The following is a 22,446-nucleotide window of genomic DNA, read 5'->3' as shown; positions in this document are numbered from 1 at the left end:
TTAGGCAGGACTTAAATGGAAGAGACCATGGGCTTTGGTGTCAGAACTGGGATCAAGCCCCTGCTTTGTTCCTTAACTAACTGTGTGACCTCAGCCAAGATAGTTAACTTCTCCAACCCTGTGTCCTCCTCTGTATGAAATAGTTATAGTAATTCTTTCCTTACAGAGTGGTTTTGAGTATATGATGAAATTGTTGCTGTGAAGTGCTCAGCATACCACCTGGCTTTCGGGAAATGGTAATTATGATGATTGGGTTCAAGTGCTGGTCTTGCCATCTACTAGTTGTGTGGCTTTGAATAAGCTACTTAACCCTCATGAGCCTCAGTTTTTCTATCTGTAAAAAGGGAATAACTATCAATGTGGAAGGTTTGGCTTGAGGCTTTGATGAAATGAAATAAAGATGCGTCTGATAGCAAACACTTTCATAGATTTACAATGTACAACACTGGTCAAAGGGCTTTAGGTTTTTGTTTTGTTTTGGCTTTTTAGCTCACTTAATCTTCCCACCAACCCTATACTGTAGTTATCGTTTCTCCTATTTTACAGATGAGACAGTTGAGGCTCAATGAGATTAAATAACCAGCCCAAAGTCAACAGATTGTTAGTGCTGCACCCAGGATTTGAAGCAGAAATCCAGGTTCTAACCACTGAACGGGACTCAGTGAGTGTCCCTCCCTGTCTGCCCACCTCCCCACCCCTATGCTTGCCTCCTGGAATTGACCCACAGATGTGCTTGTGCTCTTTGTAGAGCTGCCCTTCTGGATACAAGGCCCTTCCAAAGAACTGTCTGCCTCTGCCTGCTTATGGAATGAACATGGGAACACCTGCACCACACCGATTTATAACTTTTAAACCTCAACCATTGCTTACACTGGATGACCTAATATCCACTCGTGGTGGGGGATGGTGATACTGGTATTGACCGACATTATTAGAGTGGATTATGATGTTTATTTTTGGGTAAATGTCATCTCAGTGCACTGAGATTGTTAGCTTGGGTGTAATAAAACACAGGCAGACATTCTGTGTTTCTAAACATATTCTAAAGCATTCACGCAGACAGGTGTGCTGGGTATTTGAGAAAACAGAAACCAGGCCTGGAGTTTCCCAGGATGGGACTCAGGTAGACATGATAGTATTTTAAATACACCCCATTGAAAATGCAGTGGCCTGTTCCACGTACACTACCTTTTTAAGAAAATCCATACTCATCCCTTCTTCTTTACACCCCAGTAGGTTTTATGTCTTTTGGGGCTCTGGCAATCTTCCAAGAGGCCTGGGCCAGTGGAACTCAGAGTCCAGAAAAGGGAATTCTCCATTGAGTGAATTGTGGATGCTTTAGCATTTCTGATAATGAGCTGGCAATTGTTTTTCTGGCTTTCCCATGGGTATGAAGTGCTTTGCTTGCTCCCCAGCCTGGTGTTGAAAGCTGTTAGAGAGCTATTTGTAGCTTCTGGTTCCTCCTGGCTCTTTGGGGCTTCAATTCTTCAACACACTCATTCAACAAATATTATCAGAAGACCTTGCTGGTGCCAGGAATCTCCCAAGTTTTGGGGATACAGCAAAGAATGAATCCAGGGGCTCAGCACCTGGCCAAATGGAATTTGCTGGCTACTGGAAGAGGAAGGGGTGGTACACACAAATACATAGTTATAAATGGGTTAAGTGCTGTGAGTGAAAATAACAGTACGTCATGAGACAGATTATCAGAGCTGTACTAGGATTAGGGGCGTCTGGGATCTGCTCCTCCAAGAATGAGCCTTTGCAACTAGTTCTTGGGGATGAGGAGGGGTTAGAGCATGCCAGATGCAGGGAACAGCATGTTTGAAGGCTCAGAGGTGGAAAGAACAGGGTGTATGGAGGAAGTTACAGTGAGGAAGGCCAAGCAGAGCCTCCTGGGCTGGGAAGGATTTGGAAATTTATTGTAAAGGACAGTGGGAGGCTTTGAGGAGTTCCCACCGCTGCCTTTTCTCAATGTTATCTGCAAGAAAAAGATAATTAACAATCCCTACTTATTAAGCTTTATAAACCTTGACTTAATGTGAGACAATTATGGAGGCGGAAATTATGGTTTTCAATTTCTAATGAAGGAACTGAAGCTCAGAGCAGAGAAAAGATGGCAGAACCAGGACGCAGAGCCTGGACTGCCTTGCCCACCACACCAGCTCCGTGGTTTTTGGGAGTGGATGTGTGTAAGTGCGTGCGGGCCAGCCAGGCGCCAGCATCCTTCAGCAGGAGCCTCAGTGGATGCACATGGGTGGAGTCCAGTCCTTCCTGGCTCCTTGGAAGCAGGAACAAAAGGGCCCAAAGAGCAGAGGCAGGCTGGCAGCGTGGGTGTCAGAGTCTGCGGATAAAAATTCTGGGAACTCCCTGGCCAAGGGAAGGGGCTTTGGACAGTTTTTCATGCTTGTCTGTTTTTCTCTGGCTTTAGCCCCAAAGCCCTGAAAGAGGTGCTTTCCCTACTTTGTTCATCTACCAGGGAATTTGCATACACTTAAAAAACCAGGGTGTTTAGAAAAAAAAATTCTTTGTTGGGAGCTTTTGGATCACAGAAGAAGCCTCTTGCTGTGGGACGTCTGCATTACCCCCTTTCTCCTCACTCCTGTGAAGCTGTCGTGAGGTCACAGAGTGAGAGACCTGGCAGGTCAGGTGTATCTTGGCTGGCAGGGAGGGCCTGCTCCCTAAGATAGGCCCTCGCTGGGTGGGGCCCCAGGGCGTGCCGCCTCTGGGAAGAACTTGGCATCTTCTCAATCTCTCGATGGCCCTCGGGAGTCCCCTCCTACACATCCCAGGTACCATCTGGCCGAGCTCCAGGTAGATTTGTGTCCCAGACAATAAAAGTCTCCTGCTAAGCATTTTGGCCAGCGATCAGCCAAGTGTTTATTTGTTCAAGGCCAGGTTTCAATTCAAGCTTCTGAGGTGACTAAAGTATTTTGTTCTTGTAAATTGCCTTTCATTTGCGAAGCTCCAGATACTTTCTGTGTCCGTCCTCAATGCCATCTCCAGACATCCTCTGGCTTCCGAACCTGCCCCTTCTGTAGAACTTTTTTCTGCGTAAGCACTTAAACTCTTAAATAGAGTTCCAGATCAGGGTTTCTGATTCAAGGCTCTGTTGTCTTCTGTTGGCTTTTTTTATTAAGGTATTTTTATTCACTGGGCCCTCAGAGATGAATACCGAGCAGGGTGTCTTTGGAACTTTGTTTTTCAAAGCCTGGGTAACACCAGGAAAATGTCAAACAACAATTGTATATCAGCCCCATAAGGCACAATGGAGGACATTGTCACAAAGCAATAGGTGATTATGTACCAAGAGAATGTATAGACTATGCTCTGGAAATTGAGAGCTGGGCTTTGGTTAAACTTTTCAAGGCAGCTGCTAACAGAAAAGTCTTAGAACAATAGAAAATATTGGTGCCTGCAAATCTGAATTTATCTACTAGTGAACTTGGCCAGTGACACTCCCTATGTGAGCCCGTGAATTCTGGAAATCCACATATTCGTTCAATGAGCATTAATGAAGCTCCCGTTATAAGCAGTGTGCTGTGCTAGATTCATTCATTCAACATTTTTTAATCTAGCATCCTCTCTGTGCTGGGGATACAGGGACTAACCAGATGGACACCATCCCTCATAGGCAAATGCTGGGCCTCCAAGTTGAACCAGACAGAAGCTCCAGCCTACACCACCCTCTCCTTGGTCATGATAAATGCTTGCAGTGTGACCAGTGTTGTGCTAAGTGTCATCTAAGTATTAACTCATTGAATCCTCACACCGATCCTAGGAGGTAGGTGCTGTTGTTATCTGCATGTTATAGATAAGAACACTGAAGCACAGAAGGGTGGTGTATTTCTCCAAATCACACAGCTAGTGATTGGAACCAGGTAGCCTGGTTTTAGAGTCTTGGCCCTTCCCTGCCACTGTCTGTTGATGTGGAGAAAGAGTTCAGGAGAAGAAAAAAGTGAACTACCACATCCTGTGAGAGCGGTGGGGATAAAGTACCATGGGGATTCCCAGTGGGGAGAGAGGGACTGAGGGGAGGAACATGGTGAGGTGGGGCCCCTGCCCATCTGACAGACGCCAGTCCCTGCTGGGGGGATGGGGTGAGACTCTCGGCTGCTGAGGGGGCTACCCTAACCAGAAGTAAATAAAAGAGCATTTGCCTCAGTGCCAAGAGACCTGGGACCTAGCTCTGGTTGATCCAGACAAGTCTTGGCCTTGCCTAGGGCCTCAGTTTCCTCATCTCTAAAATGGGGGTGTTGGACCGTACTCTGTTCCACTCCAGAAGTCCGCGGTTCCAGCAGAGAAGGGAGGGGCTGGCTCTGCACACACTCTGAACGGGGTTTCTTGACCAGAGGAGGTACTTGGCTCTGAGGATGTGGAGTCAGACATTTGAGTTCCCAGAAGGCCTGAAAGGATATCTGCGTTCCATCAGCCTCCACCCCCGAGTGCTCACATCCTCTGTCTGCATTCCTGTGCTTGTAGTAGGCAGGGTGGCAGAGTCTGTATCTGGAGTTCAAACTGTGTGGTACTTTCGCAAGAGAAAAAAAGGAGATGGAGAGATGGAGGGAGAGAGGGAGAGAGAGGAGATATTGAGAGGACAGACTGCCTTTTCGATCTGCTTTGAAATTCTGAGGGATTATGTGCTTTCAGATACTTAAAGTAAATGAATGTTAATGGAACTTAAAAGCTTCAAATGACTGTAGCCTCATCCGTCTGCTAAATTTTTTCCAGAGGGGGCTGTTAGTAGTTTTCTGGTATGGCAGAGGCATACAGGACTGGGCTTGTTTTCCAGGTTAAGAAATTGAAACCAAAACAAGAAAAATGAATAACCACCCCCCTCCCAAACCCCAAAACCTGAGAAGAGAGAGGGTTCCATGAAGACCCATTAAAGAATGGCAAATTGAGTTTGTCTAGTTTCTGAAGCCTGGAAGCAAAATAGAGCTGATGTTTTGTGGCTTACGCAGCAGGGAAAGTAGGACCCTGTTTGAGTTGACCCACTGTGTGTGATCTCTGTGCAGTTCTATCAATATTGTATAAAAACGTGCTTGGTCTTAGCTTCCTGTTCAATTGCTGATGGGAGGTGTTGGTCCACCCACCTCATTGTTGGGCAGCTTGAAGTAGGGTGGAGCCTTCCTGACCACATGATCAATGTCAGCAAACACGGTATAATTGTCTTCCTCACTGTAAGACTGGGCTGAGGAGGCTGTGAGTCCTCTTCACCAAAATGAACCTTATTCCAGAGAGAAGTCATTTCCTCGAGGAGCATCCAGATGTGTTCGACGATGTGCGTGTTGAGGTTACGCAGGGGTTTATGGTCAGGTTGGCAGAGCCTATTTTTGTTGGCATTTTGCAATCTGAGGAATGTCATCCCTGAGGTAGGCAGGTACCTATTTGAGGTAGGCAGGGAGGGATGGCTTTATTTTACATTATCTTAAATCTGAATTCAGTAAGTAAATAGCAATGATCAATTCCTATCGTCCAGGACTGCGGTAGACAGAATGTTTTAGAAGTCCATATCGTGCGTGGCAGATGTGGCTCTGCCAGAGATGGTATTTGCTGGATGGACTTTAGCCATAGGATGTGGTTTTAGCAGAAGGGAAGGAAGAATCTAAAATGGTTTCCTTGGTAACGGTAGCCACTTAGGTGGGGAGGAGATATTGGGTGGAAACTGTGAGGTACCTTTGGCATCATCCATCAAAGTGGAAACATCACTCGGGGTCAGAATGTTACACAGAAGGCAGTTGAGCCCATATTATTTTAAAGTGTTCAGAGGCTTGCGTTACATGAAAGGAAATACAAGACAATGGAAATGAGACCTTTGGTAATTATGGAGCATTTTTTCAATGTGGTATTGCCTGAGCTCCTAAGGTTTAAAAAGAGTCTACTTGAAGGTCAGTTCTGTTGACTCTTTTTGCTCCGTTCTGTTTTTGTAGGGCTTGATTTTTCACCTTACATTCCTTATTTCAAACCAGGTTTAGTGGCAATGCCATGAGTTGACAGACTCCTACTAAATTGAAGACAAAATAAAACTGTTCCCACCCACACACCCATCAGCTTGACTATGATATTTCACCAAATCAGGAGGAGTGTTCCATTTATTGACAGGCGCACAGAAAGAGTCATACCATTCCATCAGAGTTTGTTTTAACAGATTGTCGTTTAGTTTAATGGGGACTGAGCGTTTTTTGCTAGGAGGGTGAGCTGAAACTCAAAGTTCCCTAACAGATGGTGACTGCTGAGAATGTTACATTGAGCTGCCTCAAGGTTTCCTAAGATGCCCTGATGAATAAAAAGGCTTATTTAAAGTTTAAGTAACTTTGAGTATATATTCTTCTTATAAAAAATTAAAACATTATGAATAAAAGTACTATACCAATCCTGGTGCCCTTCCTTCCCTGTCTGGAAGTAATCTCTCTTCTCATAAAGTATGTCTTCTTCCAGATATTTTTCTTTGCATCTATGTTCATAGATGTATACTTGTAGAAAATGTATACTGTTTTGCGTGTCTGTAGGGCAGACAATATGGGCAAATTATATGTGTTGTTATACTCTTTCCAAAACGTGCATTTTTCAAATGACAATATGTCTTGAAGATCTTTCTATCGGTACATGGAGCTCCACCACATTCTTTTTCATCGCTGATCATGTCTCTTTAGCTTGTATGGTTCCTACTGGATGATTCTGACAGAAGTGGTGGTGGTGGAGGACTGGGCTGAGGTGGCTGAGGTTCTGATGTGGGACAAGAATCTGGGTGGAGTGAGGTGACGGGGATCTGAGACCACGACAAGCAGACTCGGCCCCCTCAGTACCAATGATGAGAATGTGTGGCTTACCCTTGTGCCTTTTTTTTCCCCCTTTAAATAAATTAGCATTTTCTTGTATAGATTACTTCTAAGTCTGAGGTAGGTAGGAAGTGAGGCTTCATTTTAACTTAACTCTTAATTCTAAAGTCGGTTTTACAGTATCTGAAAAAAAAAGATTGTAGTGGCTTTATCTTTACAGTGAGTAGTCCTTTCGTGTCGTGGGTCTCTGTCCTGTAGAAACTGCTGTCGTGTGAAGGCAGTGAGAGGGCTGTGGCGAGCATTGCAGCCCTCCTGCTCTGCCTTCCACCAGCTGTCTGGCCTTTGGCAGCTCATTTCACCCCTCTGGGTCTCAGTTTCTTAACGTGCTAAATGCTTTTCTTGTCCAGTGTTATAGTATCCGTCAGGCTAGGCTAGGTTGTGCTGCAGTAACAGATCATTTCAAAATCTCAGCAGCTCAAACAACAAAGGTTTGTTTCTTGCTCACACTCTATGCCCATCACAAGTTAGCAAGGGGCTCTCCTTACTGTCGTTACCTGTGGGCCAGGTGGATGGAGCAGCTACCAGCTAGAATGTTGCTGGTCCTAGTGCCAGAGGAAAAGGAGAGTCGCACGCTGACAAGTGATGCACCAATGCTGAGTAACTTGTTCTACTGTTGCTACATGTCATGAGTCGAAGCAGGTGACTTCAGTAGCATGTAATCCTACCTGGTACCTGGGAGGAGAATCCAAACTATGTGATGAGCAGCATGCTTTTCTCTCACAGTGTTGTTTGCCAAGAAAGGGTTAGGAAAGTCTGTGAAAACTGTCCTGTGGTCAGTAAAGTCATAGCCCAGAAGCTAATCCTTGCTGTATATATAAGATCATCAACCTTTTCCTGTGGCCTCCAAGGTTCCAGAGAACAGCATCCTGTATGGGGATCACATTTTCAGAAATGACCAGAGCTGGGGGAGGGAACAGTCAGGAAGGGAGCAGGGGCTGGTGGCCCTGAGCCAGATTCCATAGCACCTGGACACCAGCAAGGCCGGCCTTGATTTTGCTTATGTTTGTATTTGTTTCCAGCCTGTACGAAGAAAAAGTCAGCAGCAGAAATGCTTGTAGAACGGCCTGACTACATGGAGCTCGTTGTTTAAAGAACTCTGGGTTGTCACTCTACGTTAGCATCTTCCACACTGTTAAAGAATGTTTTAAGGACTAAGGCTGAGCTCTCTTAGGAATCTTATCTGCTGGTATTGCAATACCAATTTGCAGAAAGCTGTGTCGTTTATTTTGAAATATATATATATGTGTGTGTATATATATAAAAGAGTGAATGATGACTCCCAACAATTGGGTGTGTAAGAAAAGAATGAAATCACAAGGCCAGTGTGGATGTTGGGAAATGATTTTCTTGAGGTTTCTGTTCTCCATCTAGCCTCCACACCCCCTTCAGTTGGGATGGAGGCCAAATTGTCTGCTCAGCCTGGGAGTCAACGTTCATATCCACACTGTGAGCAGGGTGACCTCTGCAACCTCTGCACTTGGGCTCTGCTGGATGATTTTGCACAGAACAAAGCTGCTGCTGAATGGATGTGTTTGCCAGTAACTTCAGGGAACATTGAGGTGATTTCTGTTTGGGGTTTATTCTAATGATGCATGGGATGGGATGGCACACCTGGGTGGCTGTGGAGACCATGACCCTGAGCAGTGGGCAGTCTTTAGCCCCTAGCTTGTGTGCTGCGAGTTATCAGGGCTCGGCATCTCTCTGGGTGTCTCGGATCCAAACTCTTTAAGAGATAGAGGCTCTCGCCGCTTCTCTCTGTCACCTTTCACTACAGAGGGCTCCAGCGGGGCCAAGGAAGCCTTTGGGAGAGCTACAGACAGCCGTGGCTCTCTGTGGTCATTTCTCAGTCACTCTTGTGGTCCCTTGTTCTGTGTCCATCCGCCCGGCTGCGTTGTAACCTCTGTGGATGTTGGGAGCTGCTTACCCTCCGTGTGCCTCAGTTTCCTCATTGTAAATGGGTGGTAACAATGACCTCTGCCAGAGAACAGAGAAGATTAAGCAAGGTGATAATTACTGAGTATTCACTGTATGCCAGCCCTGGTCTAGGCAGTTCGTGACCATGAACTCAACCCTACAGCAACACTTGGAGGTAGGGACTATCAGAGACTTGGAGGCAAGTGAGGCACAGAGAGGATAGCTGACTTGCTGATGAGCAGTGGAGTCACGTCTGAACTCAGCCCACTGGCTCCAGAGACCACTTTGAATCCTTATGTTATCCGGCCTCCTGCAGTGAGTGGAAAGTGTTAGGTCAACACTGGGCCCCTAGTGAAGTCCTCACTCAGTTTTAGCAATGACTGTCAGGGCTCTGCTGGGGCCCCGAGCAGCACAGGCTTGATACTGGGTTTCCAGGGAAGGATGCCTGAAGCTGTGGCATCCCGAGTCTGCCCAGCATCCTGACCCCTGCCTACCCACTGAAGCCCTTCCTCAGGCCTGTCCGTGATGGATAGCATGCCGTTGTGTGCCTGGCAGCTGGCGGAGGCTGCAGAGCATGGTGTCCAGATTTGCCCTGGCAGTTCAGGCAGGCAGGGCCAAGCCAAGAAAGGGGCTACCATTTGGCATCAATTTTGATCCTCTGTTTGGCGCATGGAATTTCTCAGGTACGAGGCTTTAAAGCAGCAAAGAGTGGCAGGTGGTTCTTACACTATAAAATAAAAACCAGGGAAAGCAAAGCATCTGTCAGAAACCAGCTTCTGCAGCTCAAAAGAGGGCCTTGGCAGTTACAAAGAAACATGAGATAATGGTTAGAGGTACACCAAATACATATAGTGTGATGCCAAACATGCAAAAAAGATCAGTATAGGTATAACTGCACATAGAGAAAAGCAGAAAGGGAAAATACTCCAAAATGTTAACAGTGGGTGATGGGTGAGTTTTGTTTCTCTAAACTTTTTTTTTTTTTTTTTTTGCATTTCCAAATTTTCCACAGTGAGCAGGTGGAAAAGCACAATATAAATAATATGACTTAAGTTTTTGTTTTCCTTTTCTAATATATGCATGTAAGGCTATATATTTCTGTGACTTTTTAAATTGTATCCCACAAATTTTATATGTTGTAATTTCATTATTTTGCAATTCAAAATATTTTCTAATTTCCATTTTTATTTCTTCTTTGACCTATGGTTTGGGGATTTTTCTAGGTATTTTTTGTTTTTTATTTCTAGCTTTATTCCACTGTGGTCAGAGAACATTTTCTGAGTGATTTCAGTTCTTTAAAATTTGTTAAGAACTTGCTTTGTGGCCCAGTATATTGGTCAAGTTTACAGACACTCCACATGCACTCTAAATGCTGGGCATTCTGTTGCTGTTGGCTGCAGTGTTCTATAGACGTGAGTCTAGACATTTTGTTCATATTCTCCATATTCTTTGATTTTTTTGGTCTATTCTTTCAGTTATTCTGAGAAATGTATTAAAGTTGCTCACTGTTTGAAAATCCTCACTGATTGTGGGTTTGTATATTCCTCCTTATTATGTTTGTCAAGTTTTGCTTTATATATTTTGAAAATAATTTACTACGTGCATACAAACTAACATTTCTATAACAACCTTTAAAAGTAATTATTTTGGGGGCTTCCCTGGTGGCGTGGTGGTTGAGGGTCCGCCTGCCAATGCAGGGGACCACGGGTTCGAGCCCTGGTCTGGGAAGATCCCACATGCGCGGAGCAACTAGGCCCGTGAGCCACAACTACTGAGCCTGCGTGTCTGGAGCCTGTGCCCGGCAACAGGAGAGGCCGTGACGGTGAAAGGCCCGCGCACCGTGATGAAGAGTGGCCCCCGCTTGCCGCAACTAGAGAAAGCTCTCGCACAGAAACGAAGACCCAACACAGCCATAAATAAATAAATAAATAAATAAATAAATTTTAAAAAAGTAATTATTTTATCATTATGAAATGTTCCTTTACCTCTAATAACATTTCTTTCCTTAAATTCCACTTTAATTTTAATATAGCTCTACCAGCTCTCTTTTGGTTAGTTTATACCTAGTATATCATTTCCCACTTGGGGGAATGAGTAAATGAATGAATTAATTAAACCCTGTCATTTTATTTAAAGTATATCTTTTAAAGCAGCATATAGTTTTTTTCTCAAGTCTGCCAACCTATGTTGTATAATTGGTATATTTAGTCCATTTGTATTTAATTGAATTACTAATATATTTGGATTGATATATGTTGTTTAGTTTTTATTAGTCTCACCACTTTTGCATTCTTTTTTCCCCTCTCCCTGCCTTCTCTTAGAGTTAAGCATATTTATTATTACATTACCTCCTTCTATTGTCTTGTATTCTCTTGCTATTTTTAGTAATAGCAATTTTAGAGATTAAGACCTGGATCCTTGAATTATTACTGTCTAATATAAAGTAATACTTTTGCCTATTACCAGAAAATGCTTTGAACTTAGAACACTTTAACTCCATTTACTCCCTTCCACCTTTTTGTGTTATTACTGTTTAAATGTTTTTTTTTTTAAGTTGAGGTATAGTTGATGTACAACGTTATGTTTCATGTGTACAACATAGTGATTCATGATTTTTAAAGGTTATATTCCATTTATATTATTATAAAATATTGGCTGTATTCCCTGTGTTACACTATATATACTTGTAGCTTATTTATTTTATACATAATAGTTTGTACCTTTTAATCCCCTACCCCTATCTTGCCCCTCTCCTTTTCCTCTCCCTGCTGATAACCAATAGTTTGTTCTCTATATCTGTGAGTCTGTTTCTTTTTTGTTAAATTTACTAATTTGTTCTATTTTTAGATTCCACATATAAGTTGTATTATACATTGTCTTTCTCTGACTTATTTCACTTGGCACAGTACCCTGCAAGTCCATCTGTGTTGCTGCAAATGGCAAAATTTCATTCTTTTTTATGGCTGAGTAGTATTCCATTGTGTGTGTGCGCGCGCGTGTGTGTGTGTGTGTGTGTGTATCTCACATCTTCTTTATCCATTCATCTGTTGATGGATACTTATGTTGCTTCATATCTTGCCAATTGTAAACAATGCTGCTGTGCACATTGGGGTGCATGTATCTTTTTGAATTATTGTTTTCATGGGTTTTTTTCCGAATAAATACCCAGGAGTGGAATTGCTGGGTCATATGGTAGTTCTATTTTTAGTTTTCTGAGAAACCTCCATACTGTTTTTCATAGTGGCTGCACCAGTTTACACTCCCACCAACAGTGTACAAGGGTTCCGTTTCAGCACATCCTTGCCAACATTTGTTATTTGTGTTCTTTGTGATGATAGCCATTCTCACACGTGTGAGGTGATATCTCTTTGAGGTTTTAATTTGCATTTCTCTGATGATTAATGACGTTGAGCATCTTTTCACATGCCTGTTGGCCATCTGTATGTCTTCATTGGAAAAATGTCTTTTCACGTCTTCTGCTCATTTTTTAACTGGGTTGTTTGGAGTGTTTTGTTTTTGTTTTCTTTTTTTGGCTGCACTGTGTGGCTTGTGGGATCTTAGTTCCCTGACCAGGGATCAAACCCGTACCTTCTACAGTGGAAGCGTGGGGTCTTAACCAGGGGACGCCAGGGAGGTCTAGGTTGTTTGGTTTTTGATGTTGAGTTGTATAAGCTGTTTATGTATTTTGAATATTAACACCTCATCTGTTATATCATTTGTAAATGTTTTCTCCAATTCAGTAAGGTGTGTTTTTGTTGATGGTTTCTTTTGCTGTGCAAAAGCTTTTAAGTTTAATTATGTCCCATTTGTTTATTTATGCTTTTATTTCCTTTGCTTTAGGAGACAGATCCAAAAAAATATTGCTACGATTTATGTCAAAGAGTATTCCATCTATGTTTTCTCCTAGGAGTTTTTATGGTTTCTGGTCTTACATTTAGGTCTTTAATCCATTTTGAGTTTATATTTGTATATGGTGTTAGAGAATGTTCTAATTTTATTCTTTTACGTGTAGCTGTCCAGTTTTCCCAGCACTACTTATTGAAGAGACTGTCTTTTCTCCATTGTATATTCTTGCCTCCTGTGTCATAAAATAATTGACCATAAGTGTGTGGGTTTATTTCTAGGCTCTCTATTCTGTTCCATTGACCTATGTGCCGTTTTGTGCCAGTACCATACTCTTTTGATTACTGTAACTTTGTTGTATAGTCTGAAGTCAGGAAACATGATTCCTTCTGTTCTTTTTCCAGATTGTTTTGGCTATTCAAGATCTTTTGTTTTTCCAAACAAATTTTAGAATTATGTGTTCTAGTTCCATGAAAAATGGCATCGATTTTTTTTCTTTTTTTAATTGAAGTATAGGTGATTTACAGTGTTGTGTTAATTACTGCTTTACAGCAAAGTGATTCAGTTATACGTATATATACATTCTTAATATTCTTTTCCATTATGTTTTATCATAGGATATCAAATATAGTTCTCTGTGCTATATAGTAGGACCTTGTTGTTTATCCATTCTATATATAAAAGCTTACATCTGCTAATCCCAAATTCCCAATCCATCCCTATCCCCCCACTTGGCAACTACCAGTCTGTTCTCTATGTCATTGATTCTGTTTCTGTTTCATAGATAGGTTCATTTGTGTCATATTTTAGATTCCACATATAAGTGAATTCATATGGTATTTGCCTTTCTCTTTCTCATTTACTTCACTTAGTTTGATAATCTCTAGTTGCATGCATGTTGCCGCAAATGGCATTATTTCATTCTTTTTTATGGCTGAGTAGTATTCCATTGCATATATGTACCACATCTTCTTTATCCATTCATCTGTCAGTGGACATTTAGGTTGTTTCCCTGTCTTGGCTATTGTGAATAGTGCTGCTATGAACATAGGGGTGCATGTATCTTTTTGAATTATAGTTTTGTCTGGATATATGTCCAGAAGTGGGATTGCTGGATCATATGGTAGTTCTATTTTTAGTTTTCTGAGGAACCTCCATACTGTTTTCCACAGTGGCTGCACCAACTTACATTCCCACCAACAGTGTAGGAGGGTTCCCTTTTCTCCACACCTGCTTCAGCAGTAGACTTTTGATGATGGCCATTCTGACCAGTGTGGGGTGGTAGCTCATTGTGGTTTTGATTTGCATTTCTCTAATAATTAGCAATGTTGAGCATCTTATCATGTGCCTATTGGTCACCTGTATTTCTTCTTCGGAGAAATGTCTCTTTATGTCTTCTGCCCATTTTTCGATTGGGTTGTTTGTTTTTGTTGTTGTATGAGCTCTTTATATGTTTTGGAAACTAAGCTCTTGTCTGTCGCATCGTCTGCAAATATTTTCTCCCATTCTGTAGGTTGTCTTTTCATTTTTTTGTTTTTTTAGTAAATTTATTTTATTTTATTTTTGGCTGTGTTGGGTCTTTGTTGCTGCACGTGGGCTTTTCTCTAGTTGTGGCGAGCAGGGGCTACTCTTCATTGCGGTGCGTGGGCTTCTCATTGAGGTGGCTTCTCTTGTTGCGGAGCACGGGCTCTAGGCGCATGGGCTCAGTAGTTGTGGCTCACGGGCTCTAGAGTGCAGGCTCAGTAGTTGTGGTGCACGGGCATAGTTGCTCTGCAGCATGTGGGATCTTCCCGGACCAGGGCTCAAAACCCGTGTCCCCTGCATTGACAGGCAGATTCTCAACCACTGCGCCACCAGGGAAGCCCTGTCTTTTCATTTGGTTTATGGTTTCCTTTGCTGTGCAAAAGCTTGTAAGTTTGATTAGGTCCCATTTATTTATTTTTGTTTTTATTTCTATTGCCTTGGGACACTGACCTAAGAAAACATTGGTACGATCTATGTCAGAGAATGTTTTGCCTATGTTTTCTGCTAAGAGTTTTATGGTGTCATGTCTTATGTTTAAGTCTTTAAGCCATTTTGAGTTTATTTTTGTGTATGGTGAGAGGTTGTGTTCTAAATTCCTTGATTTACGTGCGGCTGTCCAACTTTCCCAACACCACTTGCTGAAGAGAGACCATCTTTTTCCCATTGTATATTCTTGCCTCCTTTGTCGAAGGTTAATTGACCATAGGTGCTTGGGTTTATTTCTGGACTCTATTCTGTTCCATTGATCCATATGTCTGTTTTTGTGCCAATACCATGCTTTTTTTGGTTACTGTAGCTCTGTAGTATTGTCTGAAGTCTGGGATGGTTATGCCTTCTGCTTTGTTCTTTTGCTTCAGGATTGCTTTAGGAATTCTGGGTCTTCTATGGTTCCATATGAATTTTAGGATTATTTGTTCTAGTTCTGTGAAAAATGTCATGGGTAATTTGATACGGACTGCATTAAATCTGTAGATTGCTTTGGGTAGTATGGCCATTTTAACAATATTCTTCCAATCCAGGAGCATGGAATATCTTTTTCATTTCTTTGAATCATCTTGAATTTCCTTTATTAATGTTTTATAGTTCTCAGCATATGTCTTCCTCCTTGGTGAGGTTTATTCCTAAATAATTTATTTTTGGAGTTGCAATTTTAAAAGATACTGCTTTTTTATATTCCGTTTCTGATATTTCATTATTGGTGTAAAGAAATGCAACCGATTTCCATATGTTAATCTTGTATCCTGCTACCTTGCTGAATTCGTTTATCAGTCCTAGTAGTTTTTGTGTGGAGTCTTTAGGGTTTTGTATATATGGTATCATATCATCTACATATAATGACAGTTTTACCTCTTCCCTTCCAATTTGGATACCTTTTATTTCTTTTTCCTGTATGATTGATGTAGCTAGGACTTCCAATACTATGTTGAGTAGAAGAGGTGACAGTGGGCATCCTTGTCTTCTTCCAGATTTTGGTGGGAAGGCTTTCAGCTTTTCACCATTTATACTGGCTGTGGATTTGTCATGAATAGCTTTTACTATCTTGAGATATGTTCCCTTTATACCCACTTTGGTAAGAGTTTTTATCCTGAGTGGATGTTGGATTTTGTCAAATGCTTTTTCTGCATCTATTGAGATGAGCATGTGGTTTTTGCCTTTTCTTTTGTTTATGTGGTGTATCATATTGATTGATTTGCATATGTTGAACCATCCTTGTGAACTTGGGATGAATCCCACTTGGTCGTGGTATTTGATCTTTTTTATGTGTGGTTGGATTCGGTTTGCTAATATTTTGTTGAGAATTTTTGCATCTATATTCTTCAAAGATATTGACCTGTAATTTTCTGTTTTGCTGGTATCTTTGTCTGGTTTTGGTATCCCAGGGTGATGGTGGGCTTCATAGAATATCCTTGGGAGTGTTCCCTCCTCTTCAGTTTTTTGGAAGAGTTTGAGAAGGATTGGTATAAGTTCTTTGTATGTTTTGCTAGAATTCACCTGTGAAGCCATCTGGTCCTGGACTTTTGTTTATAGGGAGTTTTAAAATTACAGATTGTGTTTACTTCTAGTGATTGGTCTCTTCAAATTATCTGTTTCTTCTTGATTAAATTTTGGTGGGCTGTATGTTTCTAGAAACTTGTTCATTTCTTCTGGGTTGTTGAATTTGTTGGCATGTAACTGTTCATAGTATTTCCTTATGGTTTTTTGTATTTCTTTGGTATCAGTTGTTATGTCTCTTTTTCTTATTTTGTTTATTTGGGTTCTCTATCTTTTCTTCTTGGTGAGCCTGGCCAGAGGTTTGTCAATCTTGTTTATCCTTTCAAAGAACCAGCTCTTGGTTTTATTGTTTTTTTAATCTCTATTTTATTTCCTCTCTGATCTTTATTATTTCCTTCCTTCTGCTGACTTTAGGTTTTGTTTGCTCTTGTTTTCCTAATTCTTTTAAGTGGTAGGTTAGGTTGTTTATTTTAGATTTTTCTTGTTTTTTGAGAAAGGCCTGTATCACTATGAACTTCCCTCTAAGAACTGCTTTTGCTGCATCCCATAGATTTTGTATGGATGTATTTTCATTGTCATTTGTCTCAAGGTATTTTAAAATTTCCTCTTTGATTTCATTGTTGACCCATTGGTTTTTTAGTGCCATGTTGTTTAGTCTCCATGTAATCATTTATTTTTTCTCATTTCTTTTTCTGTGGTTAATTTCTAGTTTCATGCCATTGTGGTCAGAAAAGATGCTTGAGATAATTTCTATACTCTTAAATTTGTTGAGGCTTGTTTCGAGCCCTAGTATGTGGTCAGCCCTAGAGAATGTTCCATGTGCACTTGAAAAGAATGTGTATTCTGGTTTTTTTGGAGGTAATGTCCTGAAAATATCAATTAAGTCTAACTGTTCTATTGTATCATTTAGGATCTCTGTTGCCTTATTGATTCTCTGTCTGGAAGACCTGTCCATTGATGTGAGTGGGGTGTTAAAGTCTCCTACTATTATTGTATTCCTGTCAATTTCTCCCATTATGTCTGTTAGTATTTGTTTTATGCATTTGGGTGCTCCTATATTAGGTGCATATATGTTGACAAGTGTAAAATCCTCTTCTTGTATTGATCCTTTTATCATTATATAGTGTCCTTCTTTATCTTTCTTTATACCCTTTGTTTTAAAGTCTATTTAGTCTCATATGAGTATTGTGATCCCCACCTTTTCATGATATATCTTTTTCCACCTCCTCACTTTCAATCTATGTGTGTTCTTTGCCCTGAAGTGTGTCTCTTGTAGGCAGCATATTTTAGGCTCTTATGTTTTTATCCAAACTACCACTCTGTGTCTTTTGATTGGAGCATTTAGTCCATTGACATTTGAGGTAATTATTGATAGATATGTATTTATTGCCATTTTTAAACCTTGTTTTCCCATTGATTATATATATTATCTTTGTCCCTTTCTTTTTGTTTTTCTTTTTGGGGTTTGATGACTTTTTTTTTGTATTATACTTATGTTCTCTTCTTTTTGGCTTTTGTGAATCTGTTGTATGTTTTTGATGTATGGTTACCTTGTTTTTCAAGTATGTTAACCTATTCCTATATCTACTTGCCTTAGACTGGTAGTCATATAGGCTCAAACACATTCTAGGGAAAAAAATCTACATTTTCTTACTCCCCTCCCCCACATTTTATGGTTTTGATGTCCTCTTTTACATCTTCATTCTCATCCTTTTGCTGTTCATTGTTGTTATCATCACTTTCACAGAAACTTTTTGAATCTGTGTACTGGCTTATTTAAGTGATTTATTTTCCAATTGTGATTTTTTTCTTTCCTATAGGTTCTTACTTTTTTTCTATTTAGAGAAGACCTTTCAATATATCCTTTAGAATAGGTTTAGTATTGCTGTATTCTGTCAGTTTTTGCTTGTCTGAGAAATTCTTTATCTCTCCTTCTATTCTAAATGATAATATTGCTGGGTAGAGTATCCTAGGTGGCAGATTTTTCCCTTTTAGTATTTTGAATATATTTTGCCACTCCCTTCTGGCCTGCAGTGTTTCTGTAGAGAAATCAGCTGATAGCCTTATGGGCATTACCTTGTAATTAACTCTTTGTTTTCTCTTGCTGCCTTTAGAATCCTCTCTTTATCTTTAACTTTTTTTTTTTTAACATCGTTATTGGAGTATAATTGCTTTACAGTGGTGTGTTAGTTTCTGCTTTATAACAAAGTGAATCAGTTATACATATACGTATGTTCCCATATCTCTTCCCCCTTGCATCTCCCTCCCTCCCACCCTCCCTATCCCACCCCTCTAGGTGGTCACAAAGCACCAAGCTGGTCTCCCTGTGCTATGCGGCTGCTTCCCACTAGCTATCTATTTTATGTTTGGTAGTGTATATATGTCCATGCCACTCTCTCACTTTGTCACAGCTTACCCTTCCCCCTCCCCATATCCTCAAGTCCATTCTCTAGTAGGTCTGTGTCTTTATTCCCGTCTTGCCACTAGGTCCTTCATGACCTTTTTTTTTTTTTTCCCCTTAGATTCCATATATATGTGTTAGCATACTGTATTTGTTTTTCTCTTTCTGACTTACTTCACTCTGTATGACAGACTCTAACTCCATCCGCCTCACTACAAATAACTCCATTTCATTTCTTTTTATGGCTGAGTAATATTTCATTGCATATATGTGCCACATCTTCTTTATCCATTCATCAGATGATGGACATTTAGGTTGCTTCCATGTCCTGGCTATTGTAAATAGAGCTGCAGTGAACATTTTGGTACATGACTCTTTTTTTTAAAATTTATTTATTTTAATTTATTTTTATGGCTGTGTTGGGTCTTTGTTTCTGTGCAAGGGCTTTCTCCAGTTGTGGCAAGCGGGGGCCACTCTTCATCGCGGTGCGCGGGCCTCCCACTATCGCGGCCTCTCTTGTTGCAGAGCACAGGCTCCAGGCGCGCAGGCTCAGTAATTGTGGCTCACGGGCCTAGTCGCTCCGTGGCATGTGGGATCCCCCCAGACCAGGGCTCGAACCCGTGTCCCCTGCATTGGCAGGCAGACTCCCAACCACTGCGCCACCAGGGAAGCCCCATGACTCTTTTTGAATTATGGTTTTCTCAGGGTATATGCCCAGTAGTGGGATTGCTGGGTTGTATGGTAGTTCTATTTTTAGTTTTTTAAGGAACCTCCATACTGTTCTCCATAGTGGCTGTATCAATTTACATTCCAACTAACAGTGCAAGAGTGTTCCCTTTTCTCCACACCCTCTCCAACATTTATTGTTTCTAGATTTTTTGATGATGGCCATTCTGACCGGTGTAAGATGATATCTCATTGTAGTTTTGATTTGCATTTCTCTAATGATTAATGATGTTGAGCATTCTTTCATGTGTCTGTTGGCAATCTATATCTTCTTTGGAGAAATGTCTGTTTAGGTCTTCTGCCCATTTTTGGATTGGGTTATTTGTTTTTTTGTTACTGAACTGCATGAGCTGCTTGTAAATTTTGGAGATTAATCCTCTGTCAGTTGCTTCATTTGCAAATATTTTCTCCCATTCTGAGGGTTGTCTTTTGGTCTTGTTTATGGTTTCCTTTGCTGTGCAAAAGCTTTTAAGTTTCATTAGGTCCCATTTGTTTATTATTGTTTTTATTTCCATTTCTCTAGGAGCTGGGTCAAAAAGGATCTTGCTGTGATTTATGTCATAGAGTGTTCTGCCTATGTTTTCCTCTAAGAGTTTGATAGTGTCTGGCCTTACATTTAGGTCTTTAATCCATTTTGAGTTTATTTTTGTGTATGGTGTTAGGGAGTGTTCTAATTTCATACTTTTACATGTAGCTGTCCAATTTTCCCAGCACCACTTATTGAAGAGGCTGTCTTTTCTCCACTGTATATGCTTGCCTCCTTTATCAAAGATAAGGTGACCATATGTGCGTGGGTTTATCTCTGGGCTTTCTATCCTGTTCCATTGATCTATATTTCTGTTTTTGTGCCAGCACCATACTGTCTTGATTACTGTAGCTTTGTAGTATAGTCTGAAGTCAGGGAGCCTGATTCCACCAGCTCCATTTTTCGTTCTCAAGATTGCTTTGACTATTCGGGGTCTTTTGTGTTTCCATATGAATTGTGAAATTTTTTGTTCTAGTTCTGTGAAAAATGCCAGTGGTAGTTTGATAGGGATTGCATTGAATCTGTAGATTGCTTTGGGTAGTAGAGTCATTTTCACAATGTTGATTCTTCCAATCCAAGAACATGGTATATCTCTCCATCTATTTGTATCATCTTTAATTTCTTTCATCAGTGTCTTATAATTTTCTGCGTACAGGTCTTTTGTCTCCTTTGGTAGGTTTATTCCTAGATATTTTATTCTTTTTGTTGCAATGGTAAATGGGAGTGTTTTCTTAATTTCACTTTCAGATTTTTCATCATTAGTGTATAGGAATGCAAGAGATTTGTGAGCATTAATTTTGTATCCTGCACCTTTACCAAATTCATTGATTAGCTCTAGTAGTTTTCTGGTAGCATCTTCAGGATTCTCTATGTATAGTATCATGTCATCTGCAAACAGTGACAGCTTTACTTCTTCTTTTCCAATTTGGATTCCTTTTATTTCTTTTTCTTCTCTGATTGCTGTGGCTAAAACTTCCAAAACTACGTTGAATAAGAGTGGTGAGAGTGGGCAACGTTGTCTTGTTCCTGATCTTAGTGGAAATGGTGTCAGTTTTTCACCATTGAGGACTGTGTTGGCTGTGGGTTTGTCATATATGGCCTTTATTATGTTGAGGAAAGCTCCCTGTATGCCTACTTTCTGCAGGGCTTTTATCATAAGTGGGTGTTGAATTTTGTCAAAAACTTTCTCTGCATCTATTGAGATGATCATATGGTTTTTCTCCTTCAATTTGTTAATATGGTATATCACGTTGATTGATTTGCGTATATTGAAGAATCCTTGCATTCCTGGGATAAACCCCACTTGATCATGGTGTATGATCCTTTTAATGTGCTGTTGGATTCTGTTTGCTAGTATTTTGTTGAGGATTTTTGCATCTATGTTCATCAGTGATATTGGCCTGTAGTTTTCTTTCTTTGTGACATCTTTGTGTGGTTTTGGTATCAGGGTGATGGTGGCCTTGTAGAATGAGTTGGGGAGTGTTCCTCCCTCTGCAATATTTTGGAAGAGTTTGAGAAGGATAGGTGTTAGCTCTTCTCTAAATGTTTGATAGAATTCTCCTGTGAAGCCATCTGGTCCTGGGCTTTGGTTTGTTGGAAGATTTTTAATCACAGTTTCAATTTCAGTGCTTGTGATTGGTCTGTTCATATTTTCTATTTCTTCCTGGTTCAGTCTCGGCAGGTTGTGCATTTCTAAGAATTTGTCCATTTCTTCCAGGTTGTCCATTTTATTGGCGTAGAGTTGCTTGTAGTAATCTCTCATGATCGTTTGTATTTCTGCAGTGTCAGTTGTTACTTCTCCGTTTTCATTTCTAATTCTATTGATTTGAGTCTTCTCCCTTTTTTTCTTGATGAGCCTGGCTAATGGTTTATCAATTTTGTTTATCTTCTCAAAGAACCAGCTTTTAGTTCTGTTCACCTTTGCTATTGTTTCCTTCATTTCTTTTTCATTTATTTCTGATCTGATCTTTATGATTTCTTTCCTTCTGCTAACTTTGGGGTTTTTTTTTTGTTCTTCTTTCTCTAATTGCTTTAGGTGCAAGGTTAGGTTGTTTATTTGAGATGTTTCCTGTTTCTTAAGGTAGGATTGTATTGCTATAAACTTCCCTCTTAGAACTGCTTTTGCTGCATCCCATAGGTTTTGGGTCGTCGTGTTTCCATTGTCATTTGTTTCTAGGTATTTTTTGATTTCCCCTTTGATTTCTTCAGTGATCACTTCGTTATTAAGTAGTGTATTGTTTAGCCTCCACGTGCTTGTATTTTTTACAGAATTTTTCCTGTAATTGATATCTAGTCTCATAGCATTGTGGTCGGAAAAGATACTTGATACGATTTCAATTTTCTTGAATTTACCAAGGCTTGATTTGTGACCCAAGATATGATCTATCCTGGAGAATGTTCCATGAGCACTTGAGAAGAATGTGTATTCTGTTGTTTTTGGATGGAATGTCCTATAAATATCAATTAAGTCCATCTTGTTTAATGTATCATTTAAAGCTTGATTCCTTATTTTCATTTTGGATGATCTGTCCATTGGTGAAAGTGGGGTGTTAAAGTCCCCTACTATGATTGTGTTACTGTCAATTTCCCCTTTTATGGCTGTTAGTATTTGCCTTATGTATTGAGGTGCTCCTATGTTGGGTGCATAAGTATTTACAATTGTTATATCTTCTTCTTGG

General features: G+C 40.5%; 1 protein-coding gene across 3 annotated transcripts in view; it reads left to right on the top strand.

Moving 5' to 3' along the window:
* Window positions 1–22,446, top strand: part of NOD1 (nucleotide binding oligomerization domain containing 1) — a 93,980-nt gene that overhangs the window by 5,072 nt on the left and 66,462 nt on the right. The window lies entirely within an intron of this gene.

The sequence above is a fragment of the Eubalaena glacialis genome, chromosome 8, assembly GCF_028564815.1.
Source record: "Eubalaena glacialis isolate mEubGla1 chromosome 8, mEubGla1.1.hap2.+ XY, whole genome shotgun sequence".
In the NCBI taxonomy this organism is placed as follows: Eukaryota; Metazoa; Chordata; class Mammalia; order Artiodactyla; family Balaenidae; genus Eubalaena; species Eubalaena glacialis.
The sequence above is the reverse complement of the archived record's forward strand: the minus strand, read 5'-3'. Positions and strand labels throughout refer to the sequence as shown.